The sequence below is a fragment of the Cetorhinus maximus genome, chromosome 6 (assembly GCF_964194155.1).
Source record: "Cetorhinus maximus chromosome 6, sCetMax3.hap1.1, whole genome shotgun sequence".
In the NCBI taxonomy this organism is placed as follows: domain Eukaryota; kingdom Metazoa; phylum Chordata; class Chondrichthyes; order Lamniformes; family Cetorhinidae; genus Cetorhinus; species Cetorhinus maximus.
This window is the reverse complement of record NC_135884.1, coordinates 155,777,661-155,799,640: the sequence shown is the minus strand read 5'-3', so window position 1 is coordinate 155,799,640 and position 21,980 is coordinate 155,777,661.

Sequence of the window (21,980 nt, the reverse complement as noted above, 5' to 3'; positions counted from 1 at the left end):
ATCTGTGTCTCTGTTGATGGATGTGTGATGGTTGGATTTGCTCCCCTAACTTTTACAAATGAAAACTAGGCACCATTGTTTCTTACACTTTTGGCTTCCCAGTGCAGTACTGAGAGAGTGCTGCAATGTCATTCAGCTCAGAAGTTAAACCGATGCCCTATCTGCCCTCTCAGGTGTGTATTCAGGATCTCATGGAAATATTTAGGGGATGAGCAGGAGAGTTTCTGTTAGTGTCCTGGTCAATACTTATCCCTCAATCAACATCTCTAACAGAGATGATCCAGAGCCGGGTGTCTGCTCTGTGCAAATCAGCTGTCACATTGCCGATGACACTTCAGTGATTATTCTTCAAGAGAATGCTCTGAGGCATCTCAAGGGTGTGGATAGTGTAAATAAATATCGAATTAAACACACATATTCTTATTTTTTGCAAGTTAACATTCATCATCATGTATATTGTAGAGAATAACAGCCCTGTGTATATTATAAAGAATACCACTGCTGTGTATATTATGTGGTATACCTGCCATCTATGTATCTTATAGTGAAAAGCTGCCCCTGTGAATATTATATATCAGGGGATATAAAGAATAGCGGAGGAACTTTATCAATTTGGAGATATTTTGGAGAGATATTGTATTTTATTGGAATAGGATATTAGAGGAGGCCCTGATAATATATCTGAATATTAAACAGGAAATATCTGGATAATCAGGAGAGTTTGGGTAATGAGATTTGGTGACAGATTCCCCAGGACATTGCTTGTACTAGAGAACCAGTTTAAAATAATGCTTCAAGGGTCGTTAGAGGCTGACCATCACATTTAAAGAAGAGGCCACTGAGTTGGCGTGTGTATGACCCGCAATACCACCTTGCTCCATTTACACTGCTCCCCACCAGGCACTGTGAGTTAAAGTTGCCCATTCTGTCCCTAATGAAAGAGTCCGTAGCCTCCCCACACTCCGACAAGTCTATAATGATTAGGTTTCCAATCAAGAGCTGGGAATATCACACACTTTCCTAATCCAAAGGCACAAACACTGCCTCCAAAGAGTTTTGGAAAATTATGACTGATGCAACTGCACATTCCTAATCGATTACCCTTCATACCCTAAAGTGAAAATCAATCTCCTGAAGATTTGTTTGCAACAAACTCCCATTTTTATCTTCAAATTGATAAAGTTCCTCCGCTATTCTGTATATCCCCTGATATATAATATTCACAGGGGCAGCTTTTCACTAAAAGATACATAGATGGTGGTTACCCCATAATATACACAGCATTGGTATTCTCTATAATATACACAAGGGCTCTAGAGGGGTGATGGTGTATAGTCACTGGGACAGTATCCAGATACCCAGGATAATGCTCCAGTGGACGAGGGGACGAATCCCACCACGGCAGATGGTGGAAATTGAATTCAATAAAATTCTGGAATTTAAAGTCTAATGTTGACCATGAAACCATTGTCGATTGTAGTTTAAAAACCGATCTAGTTCACTAATGTCCTTTAGGGAAGGAATCTGCTGGTCTGGCCTGGCCTACATGTGACTTCAGATGATCAGCAATGTGGTTGGCCCTGAAATTGCCTAGCAAGCTGATCTGTTGCCTCAAAAGAGGAATGAAACCAGACAGATAATCAAGGCACTAGAAACAGCAAAGGCAAGCCAAGCTCTGTTGACCCTGCAAACACCACCTCACTAACATCTGGGGTCTAGTGCTAAAATTGGGAGCATAGATGCAAGGATTGCTATTCTCTATAATATACCCAGGGAGTGCTATACTCTATAATATACACAGGGGCTTCTACAATATACATAGGGGCTGCTATTCTCTATAATATACACAGGGGCTGCTAAACTCTATAATATACACAGGGGCTGCTATACTCTATAATATACATAGGGACTGCTATACTCTATAATATACACAGGGGCTGCTATAATCTATAATATACACAGGGGCTGCTATACTCTATAATATACACAGGGGCTGCTATAATCTACAATATACATAGGAGCTGCTATTCTCTATAATATACACAGGGGCTGCTATTCTCTATAATATACACAGGGGCTGCTATTCTCTATAATATACACAGGGGCTGCTATTCTCTATAATATACACAGGGGCTGCTATTCTCTATAATATCCACAGGGGCTGCTATTCTCTATAATATACACAGGGACTGCTATTCTCTATAATATACACAGGAGCTGCTATTCTCTATAATATACACAGAGGCTGCTATTCTCTATAATATACACAGGGGCTGCTATTCTCTATAATATACACAGGGGCTGCTATTCTCTATAATATACACAGGGACTGCTATTCTCTATAATATACACAGGAGCTGCTATTCTCTATAATATACACAGAGGCTGCTATTCTCTATAATATACACAGGGGCTGCTATTCTCTATAATATACACAGGAGCTGCTATTCTCTATAATATACACAGGGGCTGCTATTCTCTATAATATACACAGGGGCTGCTATTCTCTATAATATACACAGGGACTGCTATTCTCTATAATATACACAGAGGCTGCCATTCTCTATAATATACACAGGGACTGCTATTCTCTATAATATACACAGGAGCTGCTATTCTCTATAATATACACAGAGGCTGCTATTCTCTATAATATACACAGGGGCTGCTATTCTCTATAATATACACAGGAGCTGCTATTCTCTATAATATACACAGGGGCTGCTATTCTCTATAATATACACAGGGGCTGCTATTCTCTATAATATACACAGGGACTGCTATTCTCTATAATATACACAGAGGCTGCCATTCTCTATAATATACACAGGAGCTGCTATTCTCTATAATATACACAGGGACTGCTATTCCCTATAATATACACAGGGGCTGCTATTGTCTATAATATACACAGGGGCTGCTATTCTCTATAATATACACAGGGGCTGCTATTCTCTATAATATACACAGGGACTGCTATTCTCTATAATATACACAGGGGCTGCTATTCTCTATAATATACACAGGGGTTGCTATTCTCTATAATATACACAGGGACTGCTATTCTCTATAATATACACAAGGGCTGTTATACTCTATAATATACATAGGGACTGCTATTCTCTATAATATACACAGGGGCTGCTATTCTCTATAATATACACAGGGGCTGCTATTCTCTATAATATACACAGGGGCTGATATTGTCTATAATATACACAGGGGCTGCTATTCTCTATAATATACACAGGGGCTGCTATTCTCTATAACATACACAGGGACTGCTATTCTCTATAATATACACAGGGGCTGCTATTCTCTATAATATACACAGGGGCTGCTATTCTCTATAACATACACAGGGACTGCTATTCTCTATAATATACACAGGGGCTGCTATTCTCTATAACATACACAGGGTCTGCTATTCTCTATAATATACACAGGGGCTGCTATTCTCTATAACATACACAGGGGCTGCTATTCTCTATAATATACACAGGGGCTGCTATTCTCTATAATATACACAGGGTCTGCTATTCTCTATAATACACACAGGGGCTGCTATTCTCTATAATATACACAGGGTCTGCTATTCTCTATAATACACACAGGGGCTGCTATTCTCTATAATATACACAGGGTCTGCTATTCTCTATAATATACACAGGGGCTGCTATTCTCTATAATATACACAGGGGCTGCTATTCTCTATAATATACACAGGGGCTGCTATTCTCTATAATATACACAGGGGCTGCTATTCTCTATAATATACACCGGGACTGCTATTCTCTATAATATACACAGGGGCTGCTATTCTCTATAATATACACAGGGACTGCTATTCTCTATAATATACACAGGGGCTGCTATTCTCTATAATATACACAGGGGCTGCTATTCTCTATGTTATAAAGAGGGGCTGCTATTCTCTATAACATACACAGGGGCTGCTATTCTCTATATTATAAAGGGGCTGCTATTCTCTATAATATACACAGGGGCTGCTATTCTCTATATTATAAAGGGGCTGCTATTCTCTATAATATACACAGGGGCTGCTATTCTCTATGTTATAAAGAGGGGCTGCTATTCTCTATAACATACACAGGGGCTGCTATTCTCTATATTATAAAGGGGCTGCTATTCTCTATAACATACACAGGGGCTGCTATTCTCTATAACATACACAGGGGCTGCTATTCTCTATATTTTAAAGGGGCTGCTATTCTCTATAACATACACAGGGGCTGCTATTCTCTATATTATAAAGGGGCTGCTATTCTCTATAACATACACAGGGGCTGCTATTCTCTATAACATACACAGGGGCTGCTATTCTCTATATTTTAAAGGGGCTGCTATTCTCTGTGGTACACCCCTGGGATTGGATTTTTGAGCGGCTGTGATGAGTGGGCCCAGGAACGGACGGCGATTTCACGCTTGCAGTCCAGGTAAGGCCCTCCCAGCATGAACTGTGTCTCCGCAGACTGGGTAGGGCTGAGCCTGTGCTGGGACCTGTCAGTCACCGGGTCCGATGGTGACCTAGCAGCCGGTTTAAAAACAGCCCAGGCAGCCACAGGGAGGCTGCCCGGGAAAGACGTCTGTCTGATGTTGTAGCGATGGAGACGAGTGCAGCTGCAGACACCAGGCGGGAGGGCAGGTCGGGTGGGCACTCGGTCCCCTGCTTTTCCGATGAGTGCCTCACTGTCCTCCTGGAGGAGGGGGCTGCCAGGAGGGACCCCCTTGTCCCCAGGGATGGGAGGAGGAGGACACCGCACCTCACCCAGAGGGTATGGCAGGAGGTGGCAGCCCGGGTCAGCAGCCAGGATGTGGTGCACATGGGGGCAGTGCCTCAGGGGTGTTAGAGTCTGAGTGCCAACTGTCAATGAGACCGGAGCTGGGCAAGGGGCTGAGTCCTGACTGCTCGGACTCAGTGCCTTGCAGCTCGAGGGCCACGACTCAGACCTGCCCTGCCAGATGTTCCTCAGCTGGGGTTGTCCAGGCTGCAATGGGGCTGCAGGTAGAGAGGGGACTCATCAATGCTCCTCTGTCCTTTCAGGAGAAGGGAAACCATAACCAATCAGAGAGGCCACGTCCAGGCAGAGGCTCCGCCCACCCTGCTGATGCTCTCCCGGTCCGAGCAGGACACCCTCCAGGTGCAGCCGGGTGTGGACCTCAGGTGGTCAGTGTCAGTGTGGGAGGTGTATCAGGCACCCAGTATCCCAGCTCGGTGCCCGTCCATCAATGATGAGGAGGGAGGTCCAGAGTGACCTCACGTTGGCGCATGAGCTGCCTGTTGTCTCTGCGGGCTCCTCTCAGGGGGCTCTGGATGATGGCAGCAGATCCTCTGTCCCTCTGCCAGTGACTGTGGCATCTGATGAGGCTGCGGTGACTGGGGAGATGCCAGCTGTGGCGCTGGCCTCTGCCTCCCAGGCGGGACCAGCACAGGCTGCACTGGCCAGAGGACGACTGCCAAGGTCAACAAGACCAACAGGACAGCAGAGTCAGCAGCTGTCTCCAATACCGGTGCCAGCGAGGGGGGAGCACCTAGACACAGCACCCAGAAACCTAAGTTAAAGGCACCATGAGCACAAGAGGGACAGGTCACGGGTGATTTTATGTTCATTTATGTTTATTTTATCTAGGTTGGTCTGGGATTGAAGACCAGAGAAGTTTATCTAAATAGTTTTGAAGTTTCACAAGGAGATAAATGTTGTTTTTGTTGTCATGGCCTGATTATGCTTCCCCTTTTTTATTTAATGTGGTGCGGGGTACGGCCAGTCTGTAATACTGGATGTGAGTGGCTGTGAACTTTATTGCACAGACACTGAGTGGACTTTGGGTGCAAATGAAAGGGTCATTTCAGATACCCGGGATGGAGGCAGCAGCCCTGGCACGAGGTGGAAGCAGATCTTTGGTAGCCTAGCTGAAGGAACGTTGGGTCAAGGTGTCCCTGGTGTCCCTGCCTCTCTGAAGGTTACTGAGGTCTGGCTCCACACCCTCAGCGTTCTCCTCACCCTGCTCCAATTCTGACTCACTACTGGATTCATCCTCTGTGGCCTGTGCAGCTGTGTCGAGATCCTCTTCCTCCAGTGGGTCCCCCCCTTGCCAGTGTCAGATTGTGGAGAGTGCAGCATGTAACCACTATCAGGGACACCCGCTCTGGGGGTATTGTAGTGCACCCCCTGAATGGTCCAGGCATCGGAAGCACATCATCAGAAGAGCTATGGTTCTCTCTACCAGCACCTTTGTGGAGGGGTGACTCCAAGTATAACGCTGCTCTGCCTCTGTTCTTGGGTGGCGGAGAGGCCTCATGAGGCACCTCTTCAACGGATAGCCCCTGTCACCCAGCAGCCACCCATCCAGGTCTGACAGCGTCTGTGGAGAGAAAGACAGAGTTAATGTTTCGAGTCCGTATGACTCTTCTTCAGAGCCGTCATACATCATATAGTCAGAGAGCTTTTCCAGCATTTTTTGTTTTGGTTTCAGATTTCCAGCATTCACAGTATTTTGCCTTTAGCCACACATCCAACTGGCTGGAACACTGAAGAGCCCCGGCACCTGGGAGTGTCTGAGGATGTAGGCATCGTGGGAGCTGCCTGGGTACCTTGCACAGACTTGTAGAATCAGCATCCTGTGATCACACACTATCTGCACGTTCATGGAGTGAAAGCCCTTCCTGTTGACGAAGGCACCCGGCTGACCCCTGGCGCCTTGATGGCCACATGTGTACAGTCTATAGCACCCTGGACACGGGGGAACCCAGCAATCATGGCAAAGCCTCTGGCTCGCTCTGTCTGGCTGGCCTCGTCTGTACAGTAAAGAATAAAGGTCAGTACCCAACTGAACAGAGCTCCTATCACCAGCTCGACACAACTGTGGACAGCTGATTGGGAGACTCCACACAGATTCCCCCACTGAGCCCTGGAAAGAGCCGGAGGCATAGAAGTTGAGGGTCACTGTGACCTTCAGAGCCACTGGCCTGGGGTGTCCATTCACACAGTCGGAGCTGATCTCAGGGCCGATCCTCTGACAAATGGAGGTCACTGTCTCTCTTGAGAGACGGAGCCTCCTTCAGCATTGCACCTCAGACATGTTGAGGTAGCTGCATCGCCGTCTGTAAACCCTGGCAGCAGGATAGTGGCATCTTCTGCGGCCCCTTCAGCCTTGGACTTCCTGCTGGCCCTGCGCCCTTTGTGTCTGCGTCTCTCCTCCCACAGGTCACTCCCCTGGAAGCTGCGTAGGGACACCTGGCCTCCCATCCCTTGGGCCCCTCTCTTCCTCCTCAGAGGAGGTACCTCCAGCAGAGACACAATCCCCTTTCCCAGGGTAAGGGAAGGCTGTGTGATACCTGGAAGGGTCCACACGGTCTGAATCCTCCGGGGGCCTCGGAGACACCAATAAGTCCTGAAATGAGGCCTGGAAATGTTAACAATGAAGCTCCAAACAGAGGTGAAGCTGCCAAGTACCAATAAGCAACCAGCAGCAAACTATCTCCCAAACTCCTCACTCCTCCCCCTGGCAATGCTCTGTATTATACACAGGGCCAGTTATTCCCCAGTGTGTGTGGAGCTGAATTTTCCGGTGGGCGCGATCAGTGGGTTCAGGATCGGCCGGGGAACAGACCACCCACCACCATCGGATCCCAACCACCATTTCAGGGCTGTTCATTGGCCAGCCCGTGTGAAACGCCTGCTGATAGGCTCAGCACTGTCAGGGCGGGAGGAGGGCGGAGGGCGGGAGGAGGGAGGGTGGAGGGCGGGAGGAGGAGGGCGGAGGGCGGGAGGAGGGTGGAGGGAGGGCGGAGGGCGGGAGGAGGGTGGAGGGAGGGCGGAGGGCGGGAGGAGGAGGGTGGAGGGCGGGAGGAGGGTGGAGGGAGGGCGGGAGGAGGAGGGTGGAGGGCGGAGGGCGGGAGGAGGGTAGAGGGCAGGAGGAGGGAGGGCGGAGGGCAGGAGGAGGGCGGGAGGCGGGAGCGAGGAGGAGGGAGGGTGGAGGGCGGGAGGAGGAGGGCGGAGGGTGGGAGGAGGGCGGGAGGAGGGCGGGAGGAGGGAGCGAGGAGGAGGGAGGGTGGGCGGGAGGAGGAGGGAGGAGGAGGAGGGTGGAGGGTGGGAGGAGGGCGGGAGGAGGAGGGCGGAGGGTGGGAGGAGGAGGGAGGAGGGTGGGAGGAGGGCGAGAGGAGGAGGGAGGAGGGTGGGAGGAGGAGGGAGGAGGGCGGGTGGAGGAGGGCGGAGGGCGGAGGGAGGGTGGAGGAGGGCGGAGGGAGGAGGACGGTGAGCGTGGGAGGAGGAGGGTGAGTGCGGGGTGAGCGCGAGGCGGGCGCTGACAGGAAGCTCTCTGAAGATTGGGAGCTGCCTCCGGGAGCTGAAGAGCTGAAAAAGCGTTAAATAAAGTTTTAAAAATCAGGAAAGAATGTCCAAGCTTCACAATCAGTCACCTGGACATATAGAAGATTAAAACGCTGCCCTTAGAGTTTTATTTTTCTTTCATTTAATAACGGAAACTTCATCCCCCCCTTTAATAACCCGAATCGGCCTCTTCATTGTCAGCGGGAGCACTCCCGACTTTTACACACACCCGACAACTGAAATATCGCAGCAGCGCAGGATGGGGGTCAGGACACTCGCCCAACATCGTCTCACACGATTGGACACTCGCCCAACATCGTCTCACACGATTGGACACTCGCCCAACATCGTCTCACACGATTGGACACTCGCCCAACATCGTCTCACACGATTGGACACTCGCCCAACATCGTCTCACACGATTGGACACTCGCCCAACATCGTCTCACACGATTGGACACTCGCCCAACATCGTCTCACACGATTGGACACTCGCCCAACATCGTCTCACACGATTGGACACTCGCCCAACATCGTCTCACACGATTGGACACTCGCCCAACATCGTCTCACACGATTGGGACACTCGCCCATCATCGTCTCACACGATTGGACACTCGCCCAACATCGTCTCACACGATTGGACACTCGCCCAACATCGTCTCACACGATTGGGACACTCGCCCATCATCGTCTCACACGATTGGAGACTCGCCCATCATCGTCTCACACGATTGGACACTCGCCCAACATCGTCTCACACGATTGGGACACGTGCTCACACACTGAGCTAAAAGTCCAACTGAAATATCACAGCAGCGCAGGATAACAGTCGGGACACTCGCCCAACATCGTCTCGCATGATTTCACATCCGATCAGGTCAGGCTCGTGCCCGATTAAATCTGCACAAAGTTCTGCCCGTCTGGGCGGGGGAAGGGCCAGCAAATGAAGCAAACTGTTCAAAAGTCCATTGACTTTGGCGAGACCATAAAATCCCACCGGTGTAAAATTCCACCCCATGTTCCGATTTTACATCGGGGCTCCTAATTCTTATCAATAGAAAAGGATGCAAGGGATCGGTTCGAGTTCTTTAGAAACCTCCAGGTGGCTGTGACAAAGTAGTGGGATAATAACTGCCCTTCTGAAGGGGTAATTAGGGATGGGGAATGAATGCTGGCCTTGCCGGTGATGCTCACATCCTATGACTGAATAAAAAAAACACAGATCAGAGAATCTTTTTACAAAATCAGGGTGAGTATAATGGAGATTTTAATTCAGATTGGACTGGGAAGAAGGAAAGCTCAGTCCAAAGGCAGCGAATTCCTTGAGTGCATTCAGAACCGTTCCGAGAAAAACAAGTTCTTGAAGTAACAGCAGAATTAGCCACCTTAGGATGATGGAAGGATCTAGAACGAGAGGGCGCGGATTTAAGGTCATTGGCAAAAGAAGCAATGGCGACGTGAGAAGAAACTTTTTCACGCAGTGAGTGGCTCGGGTCTGGAATGCTCTGCCTGAGAGTGTGGTGGAGGCAGGTTCAATCGAGGGGATTAGATGATTATCTGCATAGAAACAACGGGCAGGGGTACAGGGAGAAGGCGGGAGAATGGTACGAGCTGAATGGTTCATTTGGGGAGCCGGTGCAGACATGATGGGCTGAATGGCCTGCTCCTGCATTGTAGCTATTCTGTGATCCTGTGGTGATGAGCAAAGTGCCTGATTTAGTCAATAATCTAACACTAAAAGAGGACACAAAGTGACCATAATATGATAGAACTTGAGATCAGGATTTAGAGGGAGAGGTGATCATGGTTTAAATTTAGGTAAGGCTGATTTTGGGGGAGCAGCAGAAATTGGCCACAGCAGACAGGGGAGCTTTTAACTGATAAAACTACAGGTGAAGGCTGGAGGGTGTTCAAAGAAGTATTTGGTAGAATACAGGACTTGTAAATAATTGAAGCATGAACAATGATGTTCAAAAACTTGCTCTCATGCCCACATGTCCGCCCTTGGCCTGCTGCATTGTTCCAGTGAAGCTCAACGCAAACTGGAGGAACAGCACCTCATCTTCCGACTAGGCACTTTACAGCCTTCCGGGCTGAATATTGAGTTCAACAACTTTAGATCTTAAACTCCCTCCTCCATCCCCACCCCCTTTCCGATCCCCCTTTTTTCCAATAATTTATAAAGATTTTTCTTTTCCCACCTATTTCCATTATTTTTAAATGTATTTCCATCCATTGTTTTATCTCTACCTTTTAGCCTATTTCAATCCCTTCCCCGCACCCCACCCCCAGTAGGGCTATCTGTACCTTGCTCGTCCTGCTTTCTACCCTTAATGTCACCTATTAGCACATTTCTTAGCTAATATCACCACCGTCAACACCTCTTTGTCCTTTTGTCTGTGACATCTTTTGGTTATCTCCACCTATCACTGGCCCTCTATCCAGCTCTACCTGTCCCACCCCCCCTTAAACCAGCTTATATTTCACCTCTTTTCTATTTTTCCTTAGTTCTGTTGAAGAGTCATACGGACTCGAAACGTTAACTGTGTTCCTCTCCGCAGATGCTGCCGGACCTGCTGAGTTTTTCCAGGTATTTTTGTTTTTGTTTTGTTCAAAAACTGTCTGGATTCAGGAATTGTCCCCTTGGATTGAAAACTGCTGATGTCATATTTCAGAACAGCCGGAGAGAAACATTAGGACCCAATAGGGTTAACATCAAATGCAGGGTAATTGCTAGAAATTGTTATTAGGGACAGCGAGACCGAGGATTGGGCCAAATCAGAGCTGAACAGAGAGAGCCAGAAAGGACCCATAAAGAGGAGGTCCGGTCCAACAAAGCTAGTTGATTTTTTGGTGTGGTAAATAAACAGCATCTATAGTTGTTATTTATTTGGATTTCCAGAAGGTCTGGACTCCAAATAAGAAATTGTAACAAAAATGTTCTGGGGCCTGAGCTATTCACTATATTTATACACCAATACGAAGCAATATAAAGTCGGGTATCTAAGTTTGCTGATGATACTATAAGGTAAGTGGCTCAGGAATCAAGTGAGTGAGAGACAGGAATTGTAAAGGGTTCGTGACTGATTACCGGAGTGGGGAAAATTGTGGCAGATGGAATTCGATGTGGAACGTTATGAGGTCCAAATACTTTGGATCAAAGAAAGATTTTCCAGGTGGTGACAAACGAGAAACTGTTCAAGAGCAAAGAGGGGTCACTGGACACGGAATAAAATATCCCAGCAGTCATTGGACAGTGATCAGGAGCAAGAACCCTGGCTGATTTCGCCCCTCTCTCTCTCTAACCCAGGGATCACTGGAAAATGATCAGGAGCAAGAACCCTGGCTGATTTCCCCCCTCTCTCTCTAACCAAGGGATCACTGGACAGTGATCAGGAGCAAGAACCCTGGCTGATTTCCCCTCTCTCTCTCCAACCAAGGGATCAATGGACAGTGATCAGCAGCAGGAACCCTGGCTGATTTCCCCTCTCTCTCTCTAACCCAGGGATCACTGGACAGTGATCAGGAGCAGGAACCCTGGCTGATTTCTCCTCTCTCTCTCTCTAACCCAGGCATCACTGGACAGTGATCAGGAGCAGGAACCCTGGCTGATTTCGCCTCTCTCTCTAACCCAGGGATCACTGGACAGTCATCAGGAGCAGGAATCCTGGCTGATTTCCCCTCTCTCTCCAACCCAGGTATCACTGGACAGTGATCAGAACCAGGAACACTGGCTGATTTCCCCCTCTCACTCTAACCCAGGGATCACTGGACAGTGATCAGGAGCAGGAATCCTGGCTAGTTTCCCCTCTCTCTCTCCAATCCAGGGATCACTGGAAAGTGATCAGGAGCAGGAACCCTGGCTGATTTCCTCCATCTCTCTAACACAGGGATCAATGGACAGTGATCAGGACCAGGAAACCTGGCTGATTTCCACTCTCTCTCTCTCTCTAACCCAGGGATCACTGGACAGTGATCAGGAGCAGGAACCCTGGCTGATTTCCACTCTCTCTCTCTCTAATCCAGGGATCACTGGATAGTGATCAGGAGCAGGAACCCTGGCTGATTTTCCCTCTCTCACTCCAACCCAGGGATCACTGGACAGTGATCAGGACCAGGAACCCTGTCTGATTTCCCCTCTCTCTCTAACGCAGGGATCACTGGACAGTGATCAGGAGCAGGAACCCTGGCTGATTTCCACTCTCTCTCTCTCTAACCCAGGGATCACTGGACAGTGATCAGGTGCAGGAACCCTGGCTGATTTCCCCTCTCTCTCTAACCCAGGGATCACTGGACAGTGATCAGGAGCAGGAAACCTGGCTGATTTTCACTCTCTCTCTCTCTAATCCAGGGATCACTGGACAGTGATCAGGAGCAGGAACATTGGCTGATTTCCCCTCTCTCTCGCTAACCCAGGGATCACTGGACAGTGATCAGGAGCAGGAACATTGGCTGATTTCCCCTCTCTCTCGCTAACCCAGGGATCACTGGATAGTGATCAGGAGCAGGAACCCTGGCTGATTTTCCCTCTCTCACTCCAACCCAGGGATCACTGGACTGTGATCAGGAGCAGGAACCCTGGCTGATTTCCACTCTCTGTCTAACCCAGGGATCACTGGACAGTGATCAGGAGCAGGAACCCTGGCTGATTTCCCCCCTCTCTCTCTCTAACCCAGGGATCACTGGACAGAGACCAGGAGCAGGAATCCTGCCTGATTTCCCCTCTCTCCATCTCCAATCAAGGGATCACTAGACAGTGATCAGGAGCAGGAACCCTGGCTGATTTCCCCTCTCTCTCTAACCCAGGGATCACTGGACAGTGATCAGGAGCAGGAACCCTGGCTGATTTCCCCGCTCTCTCTAACCCAGGGATCACTGGACAGTGATCAGGAGCAGGAACATTGGCTGATTTCCGCTCTCTCTCTCTAACCCAGGGATCACTGGACAGTGATCAGGAGCAGGAACCCTGGCTGATTTCCCCTCTCTCTCTCTAACCCAGGGATCACTGGACAGTGATCAGGAGCAGGAACCCTGGCTGATTTCCCCTCTCTCTCGCTAACCCAGGGATCACTGGACAGTGATCAGGAGCAGGAACGCTGGCTGATTTCCCCCCTCTCTCTCTAACCCAGGGATCACTGGACAGTGATCAGGAGCAGGAACCCTGGCTCATTTCTCCCCTTTCTCTCTACCCCAAGGATCACTGGACAGTGATCAGGAGCAGGAATCCTGGTTGATTTCCCCTCTCACTGTCCCTAACACAGGGATCACTGGACAGTGATCAGGAGCAGGAACACTGGTTGATTTCTCCTCTCTCTCTGTCTAACCCAAGGATCACTGGACAGTGATCAGGAGCAGGAACCGTGGCTGATTTCCCCTCTCTCTCTCTACCCCAGGGATCACTGAACAGTGATCAGGAGCAGGACCCCTGCCTGATTTCCTTTCTCTTTCTCTAAGCCAGGGATCACTGGACAGTGATCAGGAGCAGGAACCGTGGCTGATTTCCCCTCTCTCTCTAACCCAGGGATCACTGGACAGTGATCAGGTGCAGGAACCCTGGCTGATTTCCCCTCTCTCTCTAACCCAGGGATCACTGGACAGTGATCAGGTGCAGGAACCCTGCCTGATTTCCACTCTCTCTCTCTACCCCAGGGGTCAAAGGACAGTGATCAGGAGCAGGAACATTGGCTGATATCCCCTCTCTCTCTCTAACCCAGGGATCACTGGAAAGTGATCAGGAGCAGGAACCCTGGCTGATTTCCCCTCTCTCTCTCTACCCCAGGGATCACTGGACAGGATCAGGAACAGGAACACTGCCTGATTTCCCCTCTCTCTCTAACCCAGGGATCACTGGACAATGATCAGGAGCAGGAACCCTGCCTGATTTCCTTTCTCTCTCTCCAACCCAGGGATCACTGGACAGTGATCAGGAGTAGGAACCCTGGATGATTTCCCCTCTCTCTCTCTAATAAAGGGATCACTGGACAGTGATCAGGTGCAGGAACCCTGGCTGATTTCCCCTCTCTCTCTAACCCAGGGATCACTGGACAGTGATCAGGAGCAGGAAACCTGGCTGATTTTCACTCTCTCTCTCTCTAATCCAGGGATCACTGGATAGTGATCAGGAGCAGGAACCCTGGCTGATTTTCCCTCTCTCACTCCAACCCAGGGATCACTGGACAGTGTTCAGGAGCAGGAACCCTGGCTGATTTTCCCTCTCTCTCGCTAACCCAGGGATCACTGGACAGTGATCAGGAGCAGGAAGCCTGGCTGATTTCCACTCTGTCTCTAACAAAGGGATCACTGGACAGTGATCAGGAGCAGGTACCCTGGCTGATTTCCCCCCTCTCTCTCGAGCCCAGGGATCACTGGACAGAGACCAGGAGCAGGAATCCTGCCTGATTTCCCCCCTCTCCATCTCCAATCCAGGGATCACTAGACAGTGATCAGGAGCAGGAACCCTGGCTGATTTCCCCTCTCTCTCTAACCCAGGGATCACTGGACAGTGATCAGGAGCAGGAACCCTGGCTGATTTCCCCTCTCTCTCGCTAACCCAGGGATCACTGGACAGTGATCTGGAGCAGGAACGCTGGCTGATTTCCCCTCTCTCTCTCTCTCTCTCTAACCCAGGGATCACTGGACAGTGATCAGGAGCAGGAACCCTGGCTCATTTCTCCCCTTTCTCTCTACCCCAAGGATCACTGGACAGTGATCAGGAGTAGGAATCCTGGTTGATTTCCCCTCTCACTGTCCCTAACACAGGGATCACTGGACAGTGATCAGGAGCAGGAACACTGGTTGATTTCTCCTCTCTCTCTGTCTAACCCAGGGATCACTGGACAGTGATCAGGAGCAGGAACCGTGGCTGATTTCCCCTCTCTCTCTCTAACCCAGGGATCACTGAACAGTGATCAGGAGCAGGACCCCTGCTTGATTTCCTTTCTCTTTCTCTAAGCCAGGGATCACTGGACAGTGATCAGGAGCAGGAACCCTGGCTGATTTCCCCTCTCTCTCTAACCCAGGGATCACTGGACAGTGATCAGGTGCAGGAACCCTGCCTGATTTCCACTCTCTCTCTCTACCCCAGGGGTCAAAGGACAGTGATCAGGAGCAGGAACATTGGCTGATATCCCCTCTCTCTCTCTAACCCAGGGATCACTGGACAGTGATCAGGAGCAGGAACCCTGGCTGATTTCCCCTCTCTCTCTCTACCCCAGGGATCACTGGACAGGATCAGGAACAGGAACCCTGCCTGATTTCCCCTCTCTCTCTAACCCAGGGATCACTGGACAATGATCAGGAGCAGGAACCCTGCCTGATTTCCCCTCTCTCTCTAACCCAGGGATCACTGGACAGTGATCAGGAGCCGGAACCCTGCCTGATTTCCTTTCTCTCTCTCCAACCCAGGGATCACTGGACAGTGATCAGGAGTAGGAACCCTGCCTGATTTCCCCTCTCTCTCTCTACCCCAGGGGTCACTGGACAGTGATCAGGAGCAGGAACCCCTGGCTGATTTCACCTCTCCCTTTCTACCCCAGGAGTCACTGGACAGTGATCAGGAGCAGGAACCCTGGATGATTTCCCCTCTCTCTCTCTACCCCAGGGATCACTGGACAGTGATCAGGAGCAGGAACCCTGCCTGATTTCCTTTCTCTCTCTCTAACCCAGGGATCACTAGACAGTGATCAGGAGCAGGAACCCTGCCTGATTTCCCCTCTCTCTCTAACCCAGGGATCACTAGACAGTGATCAGGAGCAGGAACCCTGCCTGATTTCCCCTCTCTCTCTAACCCAGGGGTCACTGGACAGTGATCAGGTGCAGGAACCCTAGCTGATTTCCCCTCTCTCTCTAACCCAGGGGTCACTGGACAGTGATCAGGAGCAGGAACATTGGCTGATATCCCCTCTTTCTCTCTAACCCAGGGATCACTGGACAGTGATCAGGAGCAGGAACCCTGGCTGATTTCTCCTCTCTCTCTCTCTAACCCAGGGTTCTGTGGACAGTGATCAGGAGCAGGAACCCTGGCTGATTTCCCCCCTCTCTCTCTAACCCAGGGATCACTGGACAATGATCAGGAGCAGGAACCCTGGCTGATTTCCCCTCTCTCTCTCTATCCCAGGGATCACTGGACAGTGATCAGGAGCAGGAACCCTGGCTGATTTCCCCCCTCTCTCTCTAACCCAGGGATCACTGGACAGTGATCAGGACCAGGAACCCTGGCTGATTACCCCCCTCTCTCTAACCCAGGGATCACTGGACAGTGATCAGGAGCAGGAACCCTGGCTGATTTCCCCTCTCTCTCTCTACCCAAGGGATCACTGGACAGTGATCAGGAGCAGGAACCCTCGCTGATTTCCCCTCTCTCTCTCTACCCCAGGGATCACTGGACAGTGATCAGGTGCAGGAACCCTGGCTGATTTCCCCTCTCTCTCTAACCCAGGGATCACTGGACAGTGATCAGGAGCAGGAACCCTGCCTGATTTCCTTTCTCTCTCTCTAACCCAGGGATCACTGGACAGTGATCAGGAGCAGGAACCCTGCCTGATTTCCCCTCTCTCTCTCTAACCCAGGGATCACTGGACAGTCATCAGGACAGGAACCCCCGGCTGATTTCCCCTCTCTCTCTCAACCCCAGGGGTCACTGGACTGTGATCAGGAGCAGGAACATTGGCTGATATACCCTCTCTCTCTCTAACCCAGGGATCACTGGACAGTGATCAGGAGCAGGAACCCTGGCTGATTTCTCCTCTCTCTCTCTCTAACCTAGGGATCACTGGACAGTGTTCAGGAGCAGGAACCCTGGCTGATTTCCCCTCTCTCTCTCTACCCCAGGAATCACTGGACAGTGATCAGGAGCAGGAACCCTGGCTGATTTCTCCTCTCTCTCTCTCTAACCCAGGGATCACTGGACAGTGATCAGGAGCAGGAACCCTGGCTGATATCCCCCCTCTCTCTCTACCCCAGGGGTCACTGGACAGTGATCAGGAGCAGGAACCCTGGCTGATTTCCTCCCTCTCTCTCTAACCCAGGGATCACTGGACAGTGATCAGGACCAGGAACCCTGGCTGATTTCCTCCCTCTCTCTAACCCAGGGATCACTGGACAGTGATCAGGAGGACGAACCCTGGCTGATTTCCTCCCTCTCTCTCTAATCCAGGGATCACTGGATAGTGATCAGGAGCAGGAACCCTGGCTGATTTTCCCTCTCTCACTCCAACCCAGGGATCACTGGACAGTGACCAGGAGCAGGAACCCTGCCTGATTTGCCCTCTCTCTCTCTCTAACCCAGGGATCACTGGACAGTGATCAGGACCAGGAACCCTGGGTGATTTGCACCCCCTCTCTCTAACCCAGAGATCACTGGACAGTCATCAGGTGCAGGAACCCTGGCTGTTTTCCCCTCTCTCTCTAACCCAGGGGTCACTGGACAGTGATCAGGAGCAGGAACATTGGCTGATATCCCCTCTCTCTCTCTAACCCAGGGATCATTGGACAGTGATCAGGAGCAGGAACCCTGGCTGATTTCTCCTCTCTCTCTCTCTAACCCAGGGTTCTGTGGACAGTGATCAGGAGCAGGAACCCTGGCTGATTTCCCCCCTCTCTCTCTAACCCAGGGATCACTGGACAATGATCAGGAGCAGGAACCCTGGCTGATTTCCACTCTCTCTCTCTCTAACCCAGGGATCACTGGACAGTGATCAGGAGCAGGAACCCTGGCTGATTTCCACTCTCTCTCTCTCTAACCCAGGGATCACTGGACAGTGATCAGGAGCAGGAACCCTGGCTGATTTCCACTCTCTCTCTCTCTAATCCAGGGATCACTGGATAGTGATCAGGAGCAGGAACCCTGGCTGATTTTCCCTCTCTCACTCCAACCCAGGGATCACTGGACAGTGACCAGGACCAGGAACCCTGGCTGATTTCCCCTCTCTCTCTCTCTAACCCAGGGATCACTGGACAGTGATCAGGACCAGGAACCCTGGGTGATTTGCACCCCCTCTCTCTAACCCAGAGATCACTGGACAGTCATCAGGTGCAGGAACCCTGGCTGTTTTCCCCTCTCTCTCTAACCCAGGGATCACTGGACAGTGATCAGGAGCACGAACCCTGGCTGATTTCCCATCTCTCACTCTAACCCAGGGATCACTGGACAGTGATCAGGAGCAGGAACACTGGTTGATTTCTCCTCTCTCTCTGTCTAACCCAGGGATCACTGGACAGTGATCAGGAGCAGGAACCGTGGCTGATTTCCCCTCTCTCTCTCTACCCCGGGGATCACTGAACAGTGATCAGGAGCAGGACCCCTGCCTGATTTCCGTTCTCTTTCTCTAAGCCAGGGATCACTGGAGAGTGATCAGGAGCAGGAACCCTGGCTGATTTCCCCTCTCTCTCTAACCCAGGGATCACTGGACAGTGATCAGGTGCAGGAACCCTGGCTGATTTCCCCTCTCTCTCTAACCCAGGGATCACTGGACAGTGATCAGGTGCAGGAACCCTGCCTGATTTCCACTCTCTCTCTCTACCCCAGGAGTCAAAGGACAGTGATCAGGAGCAGCAACATTGGCTGATATCCCCTCTCTCTCTCTAACCCAGGGATCACTGGACAGTGATCAGGAGCAGGAACCCTGGCTGATTTCCCCTCTCTCTCTCTACCCCAGGGATCACTGGACAGGATCAGGAACAGGAACCCTGCCTGATTTCCCCTCTCTCTCTAACCCAGGGATCACTGGACAATGATCAGGAGCAGGAACCCTGCCTGATTTCCCCTCTCTCTCTAACCCAGGGATCACTGGACAGTGATCAGGAGCCGGAACCCTGCCTGATTTCCTTTCTCTCTCTCCAACCCAGGGATCACTGGACAGTGATCAGGAGTAGGAACCCTGGCTGATTTCCCCTCTCTCTCTCTAATAAAGGGATCACTGGACAGTGATCAGTTGCAGGAACCCTGGCTGATTTCCCCTCTCTCTCTAACCCAGGGATCACTGGACAGTGATCAGGAGCAGGAAACCTGGCTGATTTTCACTCTCTCTCTCTCTAATCCAGGGATCACTGGATAGTGATCAGGAGCAGGAACCCTGGCTGATTTTCCCTCTCTCACTCCAACCCAGGGATCACTGGACAGTGATCAGGAGCAGGAACCCTGGCCGATTTCCCCTCTCTCTCTAACCCAGGGATCACTGGACAGTGATCAGGAGCAGGAACATTGGCTGATTTCCCCTCTCTCTCGCTAACCCAGGGATCACTGGACAGTGATCAGGAGCAGGAACGCTGGCTGATTTCCCCCCTCTCTCTCGAGCCCAGGGATCACTGGACAGAGACCAGGAGCAGGAATCCTGCCTGATTTCCCCCCTCTCCATCTCCAATCCAGGGATCACTAGACAGTGATCAGGAGCAGGAACCCTGGCTGATTTCCCCTCTCTCTCTCTAACCCAGGGATCACTGGACAGTGATCAGGAGCAGGAACCCTGGCTGATTTCCCCTCTCTCTCTAACCCAGGGATCACTGGACAGTGATCAGGAGCAAGAACCCTGGCTGATTTCCCCACTCTCTCGCTAACCCAGGGATCACTGGACAGTGATCAGGAGCAGGAACGCTGGCTGATTTCCCCCCTCTCTCTACCCCAAGGATCACTGGACAGTGATCAGGAGCAGGAATCCTGGTTGATTTCCCCTCTCACTGTCCCTAACACAGGGATCACTGGACAGTGATCAGGAGCAGGAACACTGGTTGATTTCTCCTCTCTCTCTGTCTAACCCAGGGATCACTGGACAGTGATCAGGAGCAGGAACCGTGGCTGATTTCCCCTCTCTCTCTCTAACCCAGGGATCACTGGACAGTGATCAGGAGCAGGACCCCTGCCTGATTTCCTTTCTCTTTCTCTAAGCCAGGGATCACTGGACAGTGATCAGGAGCAGGAACCCTGGCTGATTTCCCCTCTCTCTCTAACCCAGGGATCACTGGACAATGATCAGGAGCAGGAACCCTGCCTGATTTCCCCTCTCTCTCTAACCCAGGGATCACTGGACAGTGATCAGGAGCCGGAACCCTGCCTGATTTCCTTTCTCTCTCTCCAACCCAGGGATCACTGGACAGTGATCAGGAGTAGGAACCCTGCCTGATTTCCCCTCTCTCTCTCTACCCCAGGGGTCACTGGACAGTGATCAGGAGCAGGAACCCCTGGCTGATTTCACCTCTCTCTCTCTACCCCAGGAGTCACTGGACAGTGATCAGGAGCAGGAACCCTGGCTGATTTCCCCTCTCTCTCTCTACCCCAGGGATCACTGGACAGTGATCAGGAGCAGGAACCCTGCCTGATTTCCTTTCTCTCTCTCTAACCCAGGGATCACTGGACAGTGATCAGGTGCAGGAACCCTGGCTGATTTCCCCTCTCTCTCTAACCCAGGGATTACTGGACAGTGATCAGGTGCAGGAACCCTGGCTGATTTCCCCTCTCTCTCTAACCCAGGGGTCACTGGACAGTGATCAGGAGCAGGAACATTGGCTGATATCCCCTCTCTCTCTCTAACCCAGGGATCACTGGACAGTGATCAGGAGCAGGAACCCTGGCTGATTTCCCCTCTCTCTCTCTACCCCAGGGATCACTGGACAGTGATCAGGAACAGGAACCCTGCATGATTTCCCCTCTCTCTCTAACCCAGGGATCACTGGACAATGATCAGGAGCAGGAACCCTGGCTGATTTCCCCTCTCTCTCTAACCCAGGGATCACTGGAGAGTGATCAGGAGCCGGAACCCTGCCTGATTTCCTTTCTCTCTCTCCAACCCAGGGATCACTGGACAGTGATCAGGAGTAGGAACCCTGCCTGATTTCCCCTCTCTCTCTCTACCCCAGGGGTCACTGGACAGTGATCAGGAGCAGGAACCCCTGGCTGATTTCACCTCTCTCTCTCTACCCCAGGAGTCACTGGACAGTGATCAGGAGCAGGAACCCTGGCTGATTTCCCCTCTCTCTCTCTACCCCAGGGATCACTGGACAGTGATCAGGAGCAGGAACCCTGCCTGATTTCCTTTCTCTCTCTCTAACCCAGGGATCACTGGACAGTGATCAGGTGCAGGAACCCTGGCTGATTTCACCTCTCTCTCTAACCCAGGGATCACTGGACAGTGATCAGGTGCAGGAACCCTGGCTGATTTCCCCTCTCTCTCTAACCCAGGTGTCACTGGACAGTGATCAGGAGCAGGAACATTGGCTGATATCCCCTCTCTCTCTCTAACCCAGGGATCACTGGACAGTGATCAGGAGCAGGAACCCTGGCTGATTTCTCCTCTCTCTCTCTCTAACCCAGGGTTCTGTGGACAGTGATCAGGAGCAGGAACCCTGGCTGATTTCCCCCCTCTCTCTCTAACCCAGGGATCACTGGACAATGATCAGGAGCAGGAACCCTGGCTGATTTCCCCTCTCTCTCTCTATCCCAGGGATCACTGGACAGTGATCAGGAGCAGGAACCCTGGCTGATTTCCCCCCTCTCTCTCTAACCCAGGGATCACTGGACAGTGATCAGGACCAGGAACCCAGGCTGATTACCCCCCTCTCTCTAACCCAGGGATCACTGGACAGTGATCAGGAGCAGGAACCCTGGCTGATTTCCCCTGTCTCTCTCTACCCAAG